Source organism: Suncus etruscus, chromosome 16, assembly GCF_024139225.1.
Source record: "Suncus etruscus isolate mSunEtr1 chromosome 16, mSunEtr1.pri.cur, whole genome shotgun sequence".
Taxonomy (NCBI): domain Eukaryota; kingdom Metazoa; phylum Chordata; class Mammalia; order Eulipotyphla; family Soricidae; genus Suncus; species Suncus etruscus.
Window position 1 is genome coordinate 43287522 of NC_064863.1, and position 17082 is coordinate 43304603.

At 43.6% G+C, this 17082-nt stretch overlaps 1 non-coding gene across 1 annotated transcript; it reads right to left on the reverse strand.

Moving 5' to 3' along the window:
• Window positions 1–3965: 3965 nt before the first annotated feature.
• LOC126032855 (small nucleolar RNA U3) lies at window positions 3966–4179 on the reverse strand. Its single transcript, XR_007504023.1, has one exon. It is a non-coding gene; the product is annotated as a small nucleolar RNA U3 (small nucleolar RNA).
• Window positions 4180–17082: the final 12903 nt, after the last annotated feature.

A 17082-nucleotide genomic window follows, 5' to 3' on the forward strand; every position in this document is an offset into this window, starting at 1 on the left:
CCATAGGAGACGCAAAGGATCAAACCAAGGTCCCTCCTGGGTCAGCCGCATGCAAGGCAAATGCCCTACAGCTGTGCTATTGCTCCAGGCCCTTACTTATTTATTTAATTATTTATTTATTTATTTATTTATTTATTTTGTTTTTTTGGGCCACACCCGGTGACACTCAGGGGTTACTCCTGGCTATGTGCTCAGAAGTTGCTCCTGGCTTAGGGGACCATATGGGACGCCAGAGGATCGAACCGGGGTCCGTCCAAGGCTAGCACAGGCAAGGCAGACACCTTACCTCTAGCGCCATCGCCTGGCCCCTACTTATTTATTTTTGACACCAAAAATTCAACCTGCATCTCATTACACCAGCTAACAGGAAATGAAGAAACAAGCTAAATAAAGAGAAAGAAATAAGCTGAAGAAGTGACATAAAGGGAAGGCAAAAACCCAGAAATATAAAGGAATTTATATCCAATTTCTACAACAATAAGTGTACTGGCAAGAAAGGAAATCTCTTATCAAGTAAAAGAAATTTAAAGACAGAGCCAAGTGCTCTGTGGACATTTTTCAGATTCTGATCAAGAGAAATCAACCGCAAAAGTTCAGCTTTGAGATGCTTGAGGAATTCTGAATTCAGACTTGGTCTGAGAGGATTAAAAATAATATTCCTAGATGTGATTATAGCTTATAGGTATGTTTTAAATGCTGGACCTATACTAGAGAGACAGCAGATAAGGCACTTGCCTTGCTGATGGCCAAACTGAGACCAAATCACATATGGTTCCCTTAGCTCGAAGTAGTAAGCTCTGAACATCACTAGGTGTAGCCCAAAAACAAACAAAAAAAATGTTAGGCTGGAATGAAAGTACAGCAATTAGTGTTTGCTTTGCACATGGCAAAGCCAGATTCAAGCCCCAGGATCCCATGTTGTCCTTGAACACTGCCATGAGTAATGCCTGAGTGCAGAGTCAGAATTTACCCCTGATCGCCACAAGGTATACCCCCCCCCCAAAAAAAATAAAAATAGAGGGTGGGAGAGATAGTACAGTGATAAGGGTCCCTCAGACCATTGGAGGGTCTGACTATAGTAAAAACAAAACTTATGAACGAATTCTTATGCACACTGCATATATCTTATTTTGCAATAAAGAAACAAAACAGATACAAATATAATATGTGGCCTGCGGGCCATAGTTTGAGGACCACTGATCTACACAATGAAATACTATGCAGCTATTAAAAAGTGAAGTCATGAAATTTGCTTATATATAGATGGACACGAAGAGTATTATGCTGAGTGAAATGAGTCAGAGGGAGAGGGATAGACATGGAATAGTCTTGCTCATTTGTGGGATATAAGAAAAACAAGATATAGTATAGTTAGTAATAATATTCAGAGACAATAGTGATGAGGGCCAAGAGTCCCAGTCAGTGTAGGAAGCTCGCCACAGAGAGTGGTGAGTGCAGTTAGGGTAGAGAAGGAACCACTATGACAATGATAGATGGAACTGATCACTCTGGATAAGAACTGGGTGCCTTAGGGACCGGGCGGTGGCGCTGGAGGTAAGGTGCCTGCCTTACCTGCGCTAGCCTAGGAGACGGACCGCGGTTCGATCCCCCGGCCTCCCATATGGTCCCCCAAGCCAGGAGCGACTTCTGAGCGCATAGCCAGGAGTAACCCCTGAGCGTTACCGGGTGTGGCCCAAAAACCAAACAAAAAAAAAAAAAAAAAAGAACTGGGTGCCTTTGAAAGGTGATAAAGTGATATTAAGAGTACCCTTTCATTAACAATAGTCCAAATCACAGTGTCAAAAGGAAAAATAAAAGAGAGAGAAAGAGAGAAAAGTAAAATATCTGATTTTTTTTTGGGGGGGGGGTCACACCCGGCAGTGCTCAGGGGTTACTCCTGGCTCTATACTCAGAAATCGCTCCTGGCAGGCTGGGGGACCATATGGGATGCTGGGATTTAAACCAATGACCTTCTGCATGAAAGGCAAACACCTTACCTCCATGCTATCTTTCCGGCCCCATAAAGTATAATATATGCCCCGGAGGCAGGCAGGGGGAAGGGCAGGAGGAAAACTGTGGACACTGGTGGCAGGAAATGTGCACTGGTGAAGAGTAGTAGTATACACTGTATGACTGAAACTGAAACTGAAACTCCATCATGAACAATATAAAGAGGTGGATTCTCCCACCTTTTGCTGCTGTTGTCATTGTTTGTTCACTGGGGGGGGGGGGGGGCGGTCCAGACACTTTCCTTGCAGCACTCACAAGCTCCTGGTTGTGTGTCCCAGAGCTGGGTCATAGCTGTGGTGCCAATGGGTACACTAAGTGCAATGCTGGGGATCAGATCCTCAGGCTGTAAGGCAAACCCACCTACCCATTCCAGGTCTTCTAAAAATTTTCTGTTCTGTAGCTCTGAGGTCCAAAGCCAGGGTCCTACACATGTAAAGCAAGTGCCCTCTGAGTCACATTCACTATCCCTAATAATCTTCTTTAAAAAGAGACTTTTGTTGGGGGCCAGAGTGATAGAACCACTAGTGGGCAAGGTATTTCCATGTAGCCAACCAGAGTTTGATCCCCAGAAGCCCTGAACAGAACCAAGAGTAAGCCCTAAGCACCCCAAAGTGTGGCCAAAAAAACAAAAAAGTCAAAAGCTGAGCTGATTCTGAATCCATAAGGGAAAGTCCATTTCCATGTCCATTTCCCCAGAAAAGCCCTTAGAAGAGCACTGGAGAGGTCAAAGAGATAGCACAGTGGGTAGGACATTTGTCTTGCATGTGACTGACCATAGTTGAATTGTTACCCTTCCCCAAAGCCAAATGCTAATCTTACCTGATGGTCAGACCAGCCCACAGCTAGGAGGGGTTTGTGGTTGGTAATTAAGGTCTGGGGAAGGAGTGAAAGACAGAAGCAGCAGGGAGGAAGATGCAACAGGTAAAGAAGGTTGGGTGCAGAGAGACTGTTTAACTTACAAGCCATGTGAGATATGCACATGGCGGGTTAGGGCCTTGTAAATTAAGTTGGATGTCTCCTAAAACTTCTACTGACTGCCTGTGGGTCATTTCTTCACCGTCATCCTGATACCTACAGACCTGCCTGGCAGTAGGGGTGAGAGGCGCTGGGCCAGGCTGAGAAAGGCCTCACCATCCATCCATGCACTAATAGGACTTTAAAATTAATATTTAATACAACATTCAATCACCAGCATCCTATATGGTGCCCCAAGCCCACCAGGTATGATTTCTGAGTTCAGAGTCAGGAGTAACCCATGAGCACCACCAGTTATGGCCTAAAAACAAAAAAGAAGAGCATTGAAAAGTCAAAAATCCCCTTCGTATTCCTAAATCCATTTACTCCACAATGCCTCTACTCTCCTCAGTGAGGTGAGAGCTGTTTCTCAGTCATAGAACTCTCAGCTGTCTTATATAACCAGCATGCAGAGACATGCAGCTTAAATGCATTCTATTTGCAGCCTCAGTTGCTAGAGAAACATTCAAGGGCCCTCCAAATACTATACATCTATTAAATGAAAGAAAACCCTTGTCATTAAATTAAAGGTAAACAAGCCTCTGTACTCAAGTTTTAGGTTTTTTTGTTTTGTTTTGTTTTTTGCTTTTTTGGGTCACACCCAGAGATGCTCAGGAGTTACTCCAGGTTCTGTGCTCAGAAATCGCTCCTGGCAGGCTCTGGGAACCATATAAAATGCTGGGAATAGAACACGACTCTGCCCAAGTCCTCAATGCAAGGCAAACGCCCTACTGCTGTGCTATCACTCTGGCCCCTTATTTTATTTTTGAACACCACCATCCCCGGTGGTGCTCAAGGGTTACACCAGCTGTAAGCTCAGAAATTACTCTTGGAAGACCATATGGGGTGCCATGGGTTGAACCCGGGTCATCATGATGGAAGGCAAATATTCTACCTGCAATTCTACTGCTCTGGCCCTTATTTTATTTATTTATTTTTTTACCACTCAGACTGCATCCTCTCCCTCTAGCCCTTTTGGAGAAAAGGGAGAATGGTCATCAGTGGCAAGAGGCAGTCGCAGAAGCAACACCTAGAGCCGGCTTCATGCTCAGGAGAGGACGCTCTGGCTCCTCCTCATGGCTTCGGGTGCTCTACAGGATCAGAGAAACTTCTCTAGTCACACACTATAGAAATGATCCCTGAAAGTATAGTCTTTCTGGCCCTTATTTTTAAGTATTTAAAAATACACTGTTTAAGACTAAAGAGAGAATACAGTGAATATGGTGCTGAGTTTGATCCCTGGCTCTCATGGTCCCCAGAGCAGTATTATAAATGATCCCTGAGCACAAAGTCAGAAGTAATCCCTGAGAGCCACCAACAAGAAAGACAAAAAAGGGGCCGGGCGGTGGCGCTGGAGGTAAAGTGCCTGCCTTGCCTGCGCTAGCCTAGGACGGACCGCGGTTCGATCCCCCGGCGTCCCATATGGTCCCCCAAGAAGCCAGGAGCAACTTCTGAGCGCATAGCCAGGAGTAACCCCTGAGCATCACAGGGTGTGGCCCAAAAACCAAAAAAAAAAAAAAAAAAAAAAAAAAATCAGGAACTAGAGCAAGTACAGTGGCTAGGATACTTTGCCATGCATGGGGCCAATCTGCTTAATAAGCCTAGCACTGCCATAGAGTCCTCTGAGCCTGCCAGAAGTGATCCCTGAGCACAGATCCATGAATAAGCCCTGACCACCACTGGTATGGCAAAAAAAAAAAAAAAAAATTCAAGATATACATAGATAACCAAAACACATAACTGTTTTGAGCATGGAGGGTGATAGTTAAAAATATTAGGGCCGGGCGGTGGCGCTAAAGGTAAGGTGCCTGCCTTGCCTGCGCTAGCCTCGGACGGACCGAGGTTCGATTCCCCCGGTGTCCCATATGGTCCCCCAAGCCAGGAGCGACTTCTGAGCGCATAGCCAGGAGTAACCCCTGAGCATTACCGGGTGTGGCCCAAAAACCAAAAAAAAAAAAAAAAAAAAAAAAAAAAAAAAAAAAAAAAAAAAAAAAATTAAAAGTACTGAAACCAAATGTATGTATTGTTCTTTGCTGTAGTACTTTCCAGAATCAAAGAGCACACCTGGCCCCATACCAGAGCTTTTCTCCCTAGCCTGGGGAGTGCTGGGAGGCTTGGCAGGCCCCCAGCCGTCCTTGTCTTTTTCCCTGACTCCAGGCCTTCCCTGGGTGCCAGCTCAGATGGTCAGAAGTGGGTTCAGGTGGACTCTTAGTGGTCCTCAGGTTCCCCCCTCCCTCCGTACTCCAGGGGGGAGGTGCATGGGGAGGAGGGCGGGCAGACATCTGGCTTCCGATTTCGTCATTGATTCTGGAGACCAGATCTTGCCAGGTATAGAGTTTTTCTCCCCTGGACTTCAGTCTTTCCCTGGGCACCGGTCTAGGTGGACTCTATAGGGGTCAACAGGCTTTCCCCCTATCTCTTCCTAAATTAATGGGAATGCGCTCTGGGAGGAGGGCAGGCTGTTCTAGCACTGGTTTATATTGGGACAGTCAGTGGAAATTTTTTCTCTTTGTTTTCATATTGATAGTATTGTGTGCATATATTCTATATATCCATAATATCCATCTTGTATTGGGACCTTGATACTGCCCTACAAAGCTCATTTCTAATATTTTACTGCCTCAGTCCCAACCCTTACTTCCCCCCATCCTCCCATGTAGGTGCAGCTAATGACATGAAGCTCACCACATAGAATGATAAGTGCAGTTAGAGAAATAACTACACTGAAAACTATCATAACAATGTGAATGAATGAGGGAAAAAGAAAGCCTGTCTCGAGTACAGGTGTGGGTGGGGTGGGGAGTAGGTAGATCTGGGAAATTGGTGGTGGGAATCCTGGACTGGTGAAGGGGGGTGTTCTTTACATGACTGTAATCATACAACTACAATTATATTTGTAATCACGGTGTTTAAATAAAGATAATTATAAAAAAAAAAGAAAAAAGAAAGAGCACACCTTTCTCTCCACTCTTCTCTCTCTTCTCTCTCTTCTCTCTCCTCTCTCTCGTCTCTCTCCTCTCTCTCTCCTCTCTTTCTCACTCTCTCTCTCCTTTTTGTGCCACACTGGGTTTACTGAATGTGCTCAGAGCTTATTCCTGGTTCTGCATTCAAGGATCACTCCTGCTAAAGCTAGAGGACCATGTAGGATGCTGGGAATTGAACCCAATCAACTGCAAGGCAAGTACCAGCCCCAAGGAAAAGCTCTCTTAAGTAGACTGATTTCATTTGTCTTGGTCACCTAAAAGAAAATACTACAGAGGATGAATTAAAGTTTCCTGAATTAAAAAGCACTCTAGTTGGTTGACCTGCATGCATTTGTAAAGGTTCGGGTCAATATTGTAAAGATCTGTGCAGAGGTGGAATTTTTCCAGGCTGTTGGTTTTCTTTAAAGCTAAATGTGGGTCCTTTACTCACTCTGGGGTAGCTAATTAATTTCCACAATACAACTCCTTGGTCACGAACCCTTCAGATGTGTATTTCCAGCCTAGAGGACATTGACCAGAATATTAATACGAGCCCTTTGTAGTAATTCTATTAGTAACACTTCCAAGTTTGTTTTCAAAAAGGCTTAGTCAATGACTTACCACTTACATTTCTGACTTTCCCTAGATAAGGTCAATTATTAAAATCAAGACTTAAAGGGCTAGGAAGATAGTTACAGAGGTTAAAACAATTCCCCCTTAGGCTGGAGTGATAGTACAGTAGGTAAGACATTTGCCTTGCAAGGAGCCAATTCTGGTTCAATCCCTAAGATACCAAGTGACCTCCTGAGTCTGCCAGGAATGATTCCTGGGTGCAGAGCCAGGAGTAACCCTGAGTACTGCTGATTATGGCCAAAAACAAACAAACAAGCAAGTAAAAGGTACGTAGGTACGTCCCTTGCACATAGCCAACCTGGGTTTGATCCCCAGCATCACATATGGTCCTCTGAATCCTCCCAGGGGTAATTCCTGAGCACAGAGCCAGAAGTTGCCCTTAGTACTGCTATTTGTGGCCCAGCCTCTCCCTTCCAAAAAATAAATAAATAAATACAAAGATGTGGGGCTGGAGAGATAGCACAGCCATAGGACGTTTGCCTTGCAAGCAGCCGATCCAGGATGGACAGTGATTCAAATCCCATCATCCCATATAGTCCCTGTTCCTTCCAGGAGCCATTTCTGAGCACAAAGCCAGGAGTAACCCTGAGCACAGCCGGGTGTAACCCATAAACAAACAAACAAACAAAAAAGATGCAAAGACAATTAGAGTTCCTCAAAGTATGTTTTAGTGACACAGCCATAAGAGAGAGACAGCATTCTTAATTCTAGACCACGTAATCAACTTCCTAATGTTTATACTAAAATAAAGCATGTATATACTCTATTGGGGACAGAGGGATAGTACATTGGATAAGGCCCTTGCCTTGCACACAGTGGACACAGGTTGGATCTGACACCCATAGGGTCCCTGAGTACCAACAGAAATAATCCTTGAGTACAGATCCAGGAGTAATCCCTCAACACTGCTGAGTATGGTAAAAAAAATTTATAAAATAATATATTGCTTAAAAATTCAAATCATCATCTGTGCTTTCAGCCTGTGTGTGTGTTTGTGTGTTCTGTGTCTGTGTATGGTAATAAGGATCAAACTTGGTTCTCAAACTGCTAAGTCCAGGAGAATGATGCGCCTTTCAAAGACACCAAGACCACAGTCTCATGCAAAAGCAGGGGGTTTATTTTCTTACAAGCATATGCAGGGGCTGCGCTAGAATCCAGCATAAGCCAGAAACTGCCAGCCCCGAACCATGAGCTTACAAGCTGTATATAGCATTTCAAACAATAGAAAGTTACAGTAGATTGATTTGTTTTAGGAAGTTCATGATATCTGGCATTTGCTCAATCACATTTTTGCAAGGTGCAGGTGTAAGCTTACAGGGTTAACATGACCAGGTTAGAACCATGTCAGAACAGAAAGAAAGTTGAACTGTAACTGGGTCTACAAGTTCCCACAATTGTGAAGGGGGGTAGGTGATCAGGGCAGTCAGGGAACTCAGGGGAAATTTTTCCTTTACAAAACATGTAAGGCAAACTCTCCATCATTGTGTCATATCCTTGGCCTGTCATATCTTTAGCTTGGAAAAAAAAAAGTAGGTCTGGAGAGATAGCACAGGAGTTAAGGCACTTGACTTGAATGTGTCTCATCCTGATTTAAATCCCCAGCACTGCATATGATCCTTTTAGCAGCGCCCAGGGCACTCCAGAGCAGAGTCAGGAATAGTTCCTAAGCACCATAGGGTATAGCTCAAAAACAAAAAACAGTCCCCAGGTCAGGGAGGTCATTCCAGTAAAAGCTGGAATATATATTCTGCATGTGGGAGCCTCAGGTTCTGGTCCCATGAACACCAACAGGAGTGACCCCTGAGCACTGAGCCAGGCATAGTCCCCAAACAAAACAAACATAAAATACAAATGTCTGGGCTTCTCTCAAGTCTACTAAACCTGGGACTGAAGCAATAGTACATCGGTAGGGTGTTTGCCTTGTATGCCCAAGGCAAGACCCCAGTTCGATTCCTGACATCCCAAATGGTCCCCTGAGCCTGCCAGGAGCGATTTCTGAGTGCAGAGCCAGGAGTAACCCCTGTGCACTGCTGGATGTTACCCAAAAACAAAAACAAAAGTCGACTAAACCAGACTTCTCCTAAGGCCTGCATCCCTATCCTTTAAGGAAGAGCATCAGGTACGTTCTTCCATATATGGCGGTTTTCAAGAATGTTGCTTAGTCTATGACAAGGAGTTGGTAGAGAAACAAGGAAGGCATTTCCAGAGGGCCTAATCTGCCAGCCTGTGCTCAGTTGGCCTTTGTAGGACCACTGAGCATATTCTTTCTAGGTTTTAGAGGCTGTCTGCTGACTGATAAGAAAAATAAAATTCAGTACATCAAATTAATGACATATTACTAAACCACAGAAAGTCAAGTGCAGGGACCTGAGTGGTGGTGCAAGCGATAGGGCATTTGCCTTGCACACACTAACCTAGGACAGACTGCGGTTCAATTCCCCAGCATCCCATATGGTCCTCCAAGCCAGGAGCGATTTCTGAATGCATACCCAAGAGTAATCCCTGAGCGTCACTGAGTGTGGCCCCAAAAGAAAAAAAAAGTCAAGTGCAGGGGACTGGGAAGATGATTCAAAGGGCTAGAGCTCATGCTTTGCATGCAGGAACTCCAGTTCTACTCACTACACTTCAATCCCCTGAATAGTGCTAGGAGTGACCCCAAGTGCTAGGCTAGGATAGACCCTGAACACTTCATAGACCCCAAGCTGACCCAAACCATACATAAAATTTGGGCAGAAAGTTTGGGCCACATCTCGCTCTGAACAGGGTTCACTCTTGGTGTTGACAGAGATGGAGCATGCACTCCAGTATCCACCTCCCAATGCCCAAAGATAAATTAAGTCCAGCACTGGAAGGCACTACTTGTTCCTTGAAAGCCAAAAAAAAAAAATCCATAGCACCATGGAGCGATATAACAATCATTTCAAATGGACCCTTGTCGACCTAAGTTTAATCATTCTATTTGCTTCTGTGTTGTAACAAACAATCTGAAATAAGTTTGTGTCTGCAAAAAGACAGGCTAGGGTGATAAGGAGGAAATTGGGGATATTGAGGAAGGGAAGATCACACTGATGATGGGGTTGATGTTTGAATATTTAATGCCTGAAATGACTGTATTATGAACATTTTGATAAATCACTGTTATAATAATAATTAGGGGAGAGAGCCAAAAAGTAAGTACTTCTTATGTTCTTATGAAATTCTATTTACATAAATGTCCAGAATAAACAAAACCATGAATGTTGAATTGTGGTTGCAGGGAACATAGAAGCTGTGGTTGACTGTTTATGAAGCAGTTCCTTTTTGTTATTGTTGTTTTCTTGTTTTCTTTGGGTCATACCCAGCCATGCTCAGGGGTTCTATGCTCAGAAATTGCTACTGGCAGGCTCAGGGGACCATATGGGATGCCAGAATTCGAACCACTGACCTTCTGCATGCAAGGCAAACACCTTACCTCCATGCCCCAGCAATTCCTTTTTTGAAAAAAACTTCTGGAATTTGATAATGATGGTGATTTCACAATGCCCCAAATTTACTAAATTACACTGAATTATATTCATATTTTAAAAGGGTGAATTTTACAGAATTTGAATTATTTCTCAAAAAAACATTTGTTTTTGGGGGGGTATAGAGCAGTAGTACAATGGGTAGGCAGTTAACCTTGAATGTTGGTCCTCTCAGGTTTGAGCCCATACAGTCCTCTGAGCACTGCAAGGAGTTATCCCTAAGTGCAGTCAGGCGTAAGCATGAGCACTGTGAGATGTGGCTCAGAGACAAACCCAAAAATTTTTTTCTTAATTTTTGACTTTGGACTCCAAGTTATGCTGCTCAGGGCCTTATAGGTGCCAGATTTCTTGACCTGCCTCAGCAGTGCTCAAGGACATCCAGTGCTGTACCCACAATGCTACAGGGAACTATTTGGAATTGAGACCAACTGAGAGTGACTGCATGCAAGGACTATGCCATAATCCCTGTTCTGTCTCCCTATCTCCAAAATTTATCTAAGAAGAATAGAGCTGGACAGATAGCATAGCAAGAAGGACACTTGGCTTATCACAGCCTATCTGGGTTTGATCTTCAGCACCCATATGGTCCTCTCTACACTGCCAGGAGTATATGGTGAGTGCAGAGCCAGGAGTAAAACCCCTGAGCATTTGTGGTCCCAAAATAAAAATAAACAAAACAAACAACAACAAAAATAAAAGCTTAGCTAAGAAGTTAAAGACAATAGGGGAGAAAAAAGAGAAAGTACATTTTTCTAGATTAAAAAAAGGCTTAAAAGAATCTTGGAACATATTGAACAATGAGTTAAAGTTGCCTGAATCTTGATTCAAAACAACCCTAAAAGATTGATATTTTTAGACATTAGGAGAAATTGAATATAAATTCAAATTGTTAATTTTCTAGCAATCATGCTGGCGATTGTTGTCAGGTATAATGATGTCTTTTTCATTGAGATAATACTAAAATATTTAGGGTGAAATGACTTGATACCTGGGATTTTTCTTTAAACACTTTGACACAAACAACAGTGTGTCAGTTGATAGCTCTAGCCCTGGGAAAACCAATACACTGGAAATTGTTGAGCTCTATCCTTTTGTAACTATTTGAAAATGGTTCATGATACAAAAATAATGAAAAGACAGTACAGTAGGTAGGATGCATAACTTGTCATCCTGCCAATCCAGGTCATAGCCCAGCCCTACTATGCCCTGCCCCAAACACTGCCAGGAGTGTATTTTCTAAATGCAAAGCCAGACGAGTAATCTCTGAGTACTGCTGGTTTGTTCCCCACAAAAGAATAAAGGATCCCAGTACTGGAACAGGGATGTGGCCCAGTGGTAAAAGGCACCAAGCTTGATTCCTGCACCACCCCACATGCCCTCATGCCATCTCAGCAGCATTTCTAAACCAAAAGGTGTGAAGTTTCAACCCTGGTGCTTGCACAAACATTTAAGGGTAGCAAAGACAAGGCATTCCTCCCACCTTAATGCTCCTACGAATTCCAGTTCTGTTACCACAGACTCAATGCTTTTATTTGTTTGTTGGTTTGGTTTGGTTTTGGTTTGTGTTTGAGATAATCCTGGCTGTTGCTCAGGATTTACTCCTGGCTTTGACTCAAGGATCACTCCTAGAGGAATTTGGGGAATCATATGAGGTGATGGGGATCAAACTGGGATCAACTCTGGCAAAGCAAGGCTCTTTATAATAAACCCTGATTATTTCTGGGAACCTGGAGGTTTCTTCTTTTGATCACTGTCTAATCTGTTTGTTTGTTTGTTTGGGGGCCACACCTGGTGATGCTCAAGGGTTACTCCTGGCTCTTCGCTCAGAAATCATCCCTGGAGGGGCTGAAGATATAGCATGGAGGTAAGGCGTTTGCCTTGCATGCAGAAGGTCTGTGGTTCAAATCCTGGCATCCCATATGGTCCCCCGAGCCTGCCAGGAACAATTTCTGAGCATAAAGCCAGGAGTTAATCCCTGAGTGCTGCTGGGTGTGACCCAAAAACAAACAAATGAAATCACCCCTGGCAGACGTCGGGAGACCATATGGGATGCTGGGATTCGAACAGGTGTCCCATCCTGTGTTGGCCCACAGCAAGGCAAACACCCTGCCGTGGTGCTATTGCTCCACCCTCCCCCAACCCTGTGTATTCACTTCTTAATTTTATTTTTTATTTCTATCTTCCCTTCCCTTTGGCACTTTTTTTTTTTTTTGCTCACAAGTTAAACACTTCAGTTGCAGCATCCACACATACCTGACTGTGTCAGAGATGACAAACTGTTTCTGAGAAGTCCTAGATAGTAAGCCACAGGGATCTCAGTTAGTATAATTGGAAAGTACCAGGAACTGAACTCATACCTGATACTATTAGCCCCTGAGCCATCTGCAGGGGATGCCTCTTTTCAGAAAGAGAAAAATAACTTATTCTTTCTCCAGAAGTTCCTTTAAGTTCTAAGAAGAAATAGTTATTAATTGCATATTCAGTTGCTACTCTAAGTAATGATAACTTCACATCAAAATAAGCAATACAGTTTGCTGTTGTTTTAGTTTGGGTGCCACACCTAATGATACCCAAAAGCTACTCCAGATTCTGTGCTTAGGTGTCACTCTCAAATTTGGGGGTGCAGAGGTGGCAGGTGAAAGATAGGCCAGCAAACAGCCTATTGAGCTAGCTTCCTAATCATCATGCTTGAATGTGTTTGTTGTATTTAACATTAGATTATGAATGACTTTGTTCCAGACCTGATTTGACTCTTATAATCTTGTTAGAGATTTACTTGCCATGGCCAGAGAGATAGTCGATTGGCAAGGTGCTTGCCTTGTATGCAGCCTACTAGGGTTAAATTCCCCAGCATCCCATAAAATCCCCCAAGCATCACCAGGAGTGATTCCTGAGTGCAGAACCAGAAGAAATCCCAGAGCACTGTAGAGTGGCCCAATATAAAACTCCACCCTCCCCTCTAAATTCACTTGCCTTAAAATTTTACTTTGAGGACTATAAAGATGGTACAATAGGTAGGATACTTGCTTTACACCTCTATTTTTTTGTTTGTTTGTTTTGGGGCCACACCTGATGATGCTCAGGGAGTATTCCTGGCTCTGCACTCAGAAATCACTCCTGGCTTGAGGGACCATATGGGACACTGGGGGATCAAACCGAGGTCTATCCTAAGTCACAGCTCTTTTTTGTTTTTGTTTTTGTTTTTTATTTGTTTGGTTTTGGTTTTTGGGGGTCACACCTGGCAGCACTCAGGGGTTACTCCTGGCTCTATGCTCAGAAATCACCCCTGGCAGGCACAGGGGACCATATGGGATGCTGGGATTCGAACTACCATCCTTCTGCATGAAAGGCAAATGCCTAACCTCCATGCTATCTCTCCGGCCCCACACATCTTTCTTGACCAGGAGATTGCATACCCTCTCTTTTTCAGCACCGGTTTCAGATTCTAACAGATCTTGTCCTATCCGCTTCATAACCAGAGTAGAGGGGACAGGTCTCAAAGGGTTGGAGCACACACTGTCTATCCAGGAACACTGGGTTTCATTCCCAGCACTGCATAGTACAATAAGCACCACCTTGTGTTTGAGGATCTTGGCACTCATTTTTAGGGTTTTACATTCTTCTTTCTAAAGATATACAGATAACCTTTTCATCAGGAATATTTGTGTTTCAGGTCTGACTGTTTTCTAGTCCGTGGTCTTTGTTTTGACTGCTAGTCAATGCAGAGTAAGATTTCCTGCTTTCTTTCGGCAGGGGTGCAGAACCTGGTAGCTTATGTTTAATGCACTGGCCCTGGATTTGATTTTATCTCCCCACATACTCTAATTCCTTCAGTATTTTGTTTTGTTTCTTAATCACATTGTTATCAATTCTTGTAAATTACATTGGACTACTTTATCAGACTAAGCGGGGAGAACACCTGACTAAACAAAGCAATAAATAAACCAAATAAATCCAAAATTGCTAAGTCAGATACCAAACATGAAAAACAGATACAAATTTATTACAAGATTTTTTTTCTTTTTTTTTTTGGTTTTTGGGCCACACCCAGCACTGCTCAGGGGTTACTCCTGGCTGTCTGCTCAGAAATAGCTCCTGGCAGGCACGGGGGACCATATGGGACACCGGGATCTGAACCAACCACCTTAGGTCCTGGATCAGCTGTTTGCAAGGCAAACACCGCTCTGCTATCTCTCCGGGCCCACAAGATTATTTTCAAGTTGAGGCCAGAGTGATAGAACAGTGGGTAGGGCACTTGCCTTGCACATGGCCTATCCAGGTTCAATTCCCAGCATCCCATATGGTTCCCTGAGTAATTTCTGAGTAGAATTGGAAATAACTACTGAGCACTGTGACCCCACAAAAAAAAAAAACCTTTTTTTTTTCCTTTTTTGGTTTTTGGGTCACACCCAGCAGCACTCAGGGATTACTCCTGGCTCTAGGCTCAGAAATCGCTCCTGGCAGGCTTGGGAAACCATATGGGATGCCAGGATTCGAACCACCGTCCTGCTGCAAGGCAAACACCTTACCTCCATGCTATCTCTCCAGCTTCCAAAAAACATTTTAATTTTTAAGTTTTTAAATTTTTAAGTTCTTGTTTAACCCCATTCCAACTTTAAAATGATCCACTTCTGGGGCCGGAGAGATAGCATGGAGGTAAGGCATTTGCCTTTCATGCAGAAGAACAGTGGTTTGAATCCTGGCATCCCATATGCCCCTGTGCCTGCCAGGGGCAATTTCTGAGCATAGAGCCAGGAGTAACTCCTGAGCTGCCAGGTGTGACCCAAAAACCAAAAAAAAAAAAATTCACTTCCTTCCTTCCTTCCTTCCTTCCTTCCTTCCTTCCTTTCTGTCTCTCTTTCTTTCTTTCTTTTTTGTTTTTTTTGTTTGTTTGTTTGTTTTTGGTTTTGGTTTTTGGGTCTCACCCAGCAGTGCTCAGGGGTTACTCCTGGTTCTATGCTCAGAAATAGCTCCTGGCAGGCTTGAGGAACTATATGGGATGCTGGGATTTGAACCACTGTCCTTCTGTATGCAAGGCAAATGCCCTATTTCCATCTTATCTCTTCGGACCCCCTTTCTTTCAATTTTTGTTTTTGTTTTTGGGCCACACCCAGCAGCACTCAGCGCTCAGGGGTTACTCCTGGCTCTGCCCTCAGAAATCGCTTTTGTCAGGCTTGGAGGACCATATGGGATGCCAGGAATCAAACTCGGGTCCATCCTGGTTGGCCACGTGCAAAGAAAATGCCTTATTACTGTGCTATCACTCTGGCCTTTTCTTTCATTTTTTTTATATTTATCTTTGGGTTAACTTTATCAGCAGTACAGGGGTTTAGCATTCAGTACTAGGAGCGCAACATAGGAGCAAGGATTATTTACTTCACTCCAGCCATTTCGAGTTATTTCCCCAACTCCCCCTTCTTCCTTTTTACATGGTGTCTATAGCTGCCACTGACATATAAACAACTATAAACCAACAGGCTTTTACCATGCAATGAGAAATGAAAAGAGAGTGAGACTGACAGATTGGTTATTTATGAGGATTTTCTTATGTCTAGAAACAAAGCCACCTATGCATCTTAAAAAAAAAAGTTAGAGGCTGTACTACATTTGTGTAGATGAAAGTAAAAAAAGAAAAGGACCCCATGCTGGCTATTCTGCCTCCATAAGAGAGGGGAACAGCAGGTAGATGGGTCCCAGATCACTTCTCAACCACCTTTATTCTTGTAGCTGTTCAGAGTGCAGACAATTGACTACTTTTATGCTTGAGTGCACAGTTCCAAGGGGAACTTTCTGCAGGTGGCCCTGTCATTTCTGAGCCTCCAAAGCTAACCCCAGCTAGAGAGTTAAAGCACTTGTCTTGCATGGGATCAATTGCTATTTGGATCCTTAGCACACTGTATGGTCCCCTGAGAACCTCCAAGGGGTCACTCCTGAGCACAGAGCCAAGATAGCCCCTGAGCACTGCTGGGTATGACTTCAAAGCCAAAACAAAACAAACAGCCCACAATTTTATTATATTTTTATTTATTAATTTGGTTTTTAGGCCACACCTGGCAATCTCAGGGGTTACTCCTGGTCCAGCACTCAGGGGTCATTCTTGCCAGTGCTCTGGGAACCATATGGGATGCCAGAGATCAAACCAGAGTTGACTGTATGCAAGGTAAATTCTCTACTGGCTGTGCTATTGCTTCAGCCCCATACATGATTTTATTTTATAGAGGGGAGATTCCTGGGGTTCAAAACCACATTCCTGTAATGCAGACTCCTCAAATTTGGCAGAGAACATTCAGTCAGCTCAAATACTTGGTCCCTTCCTCCCAGCCCATTAATTCCTTTCTCACTTTGTTTGTCCTCACATAGCTCTTCTGGTGAGATCAGAAATCTTCACTGCATTCTGCTTTGCTACAGGTTCTAGGATTCAGCAGAAAGCCTATGCAACCAAAATTGCAAATCAATTCCTATCTCTCCTGGGCTTGATATTCAGTTACTAGCTTTTGTAGTGAGAGATGTTACCGCATTTTTCACTCATGTTGGGCCGAAGCAATGGTGCAAGCCATAAAGAATCTGCCTTGCGAAATAGTGCCCAGGATACAAGAGCCACCCACTGAATGGGAGAAACTATTCACCCAATACCCATCAGATAAGGGGCTAATCTCCAAAATATACAAGGCACTGACAGAACTCTACAAGAAAAAAACATCTAACCCCATCAAAAAATGGGGAGAAGAAATGAACAGACACTTTGACAAAGAAGAAATACACATGGCCAAAAGACACATGAAAAAATGTTCCACATCACTAATCATCAGGGAGATGCAAATCAAAACAACGATGAGATACCACCTCACACCCCAGAGAATGGCACACATCACAAAGAATGAGAATAAACAGTGTTGGCGGGGATGTGGAGAGAAAGGAACTCTTATCCACTGCTGGTGGGAATGCTGTCTAGTTCAACC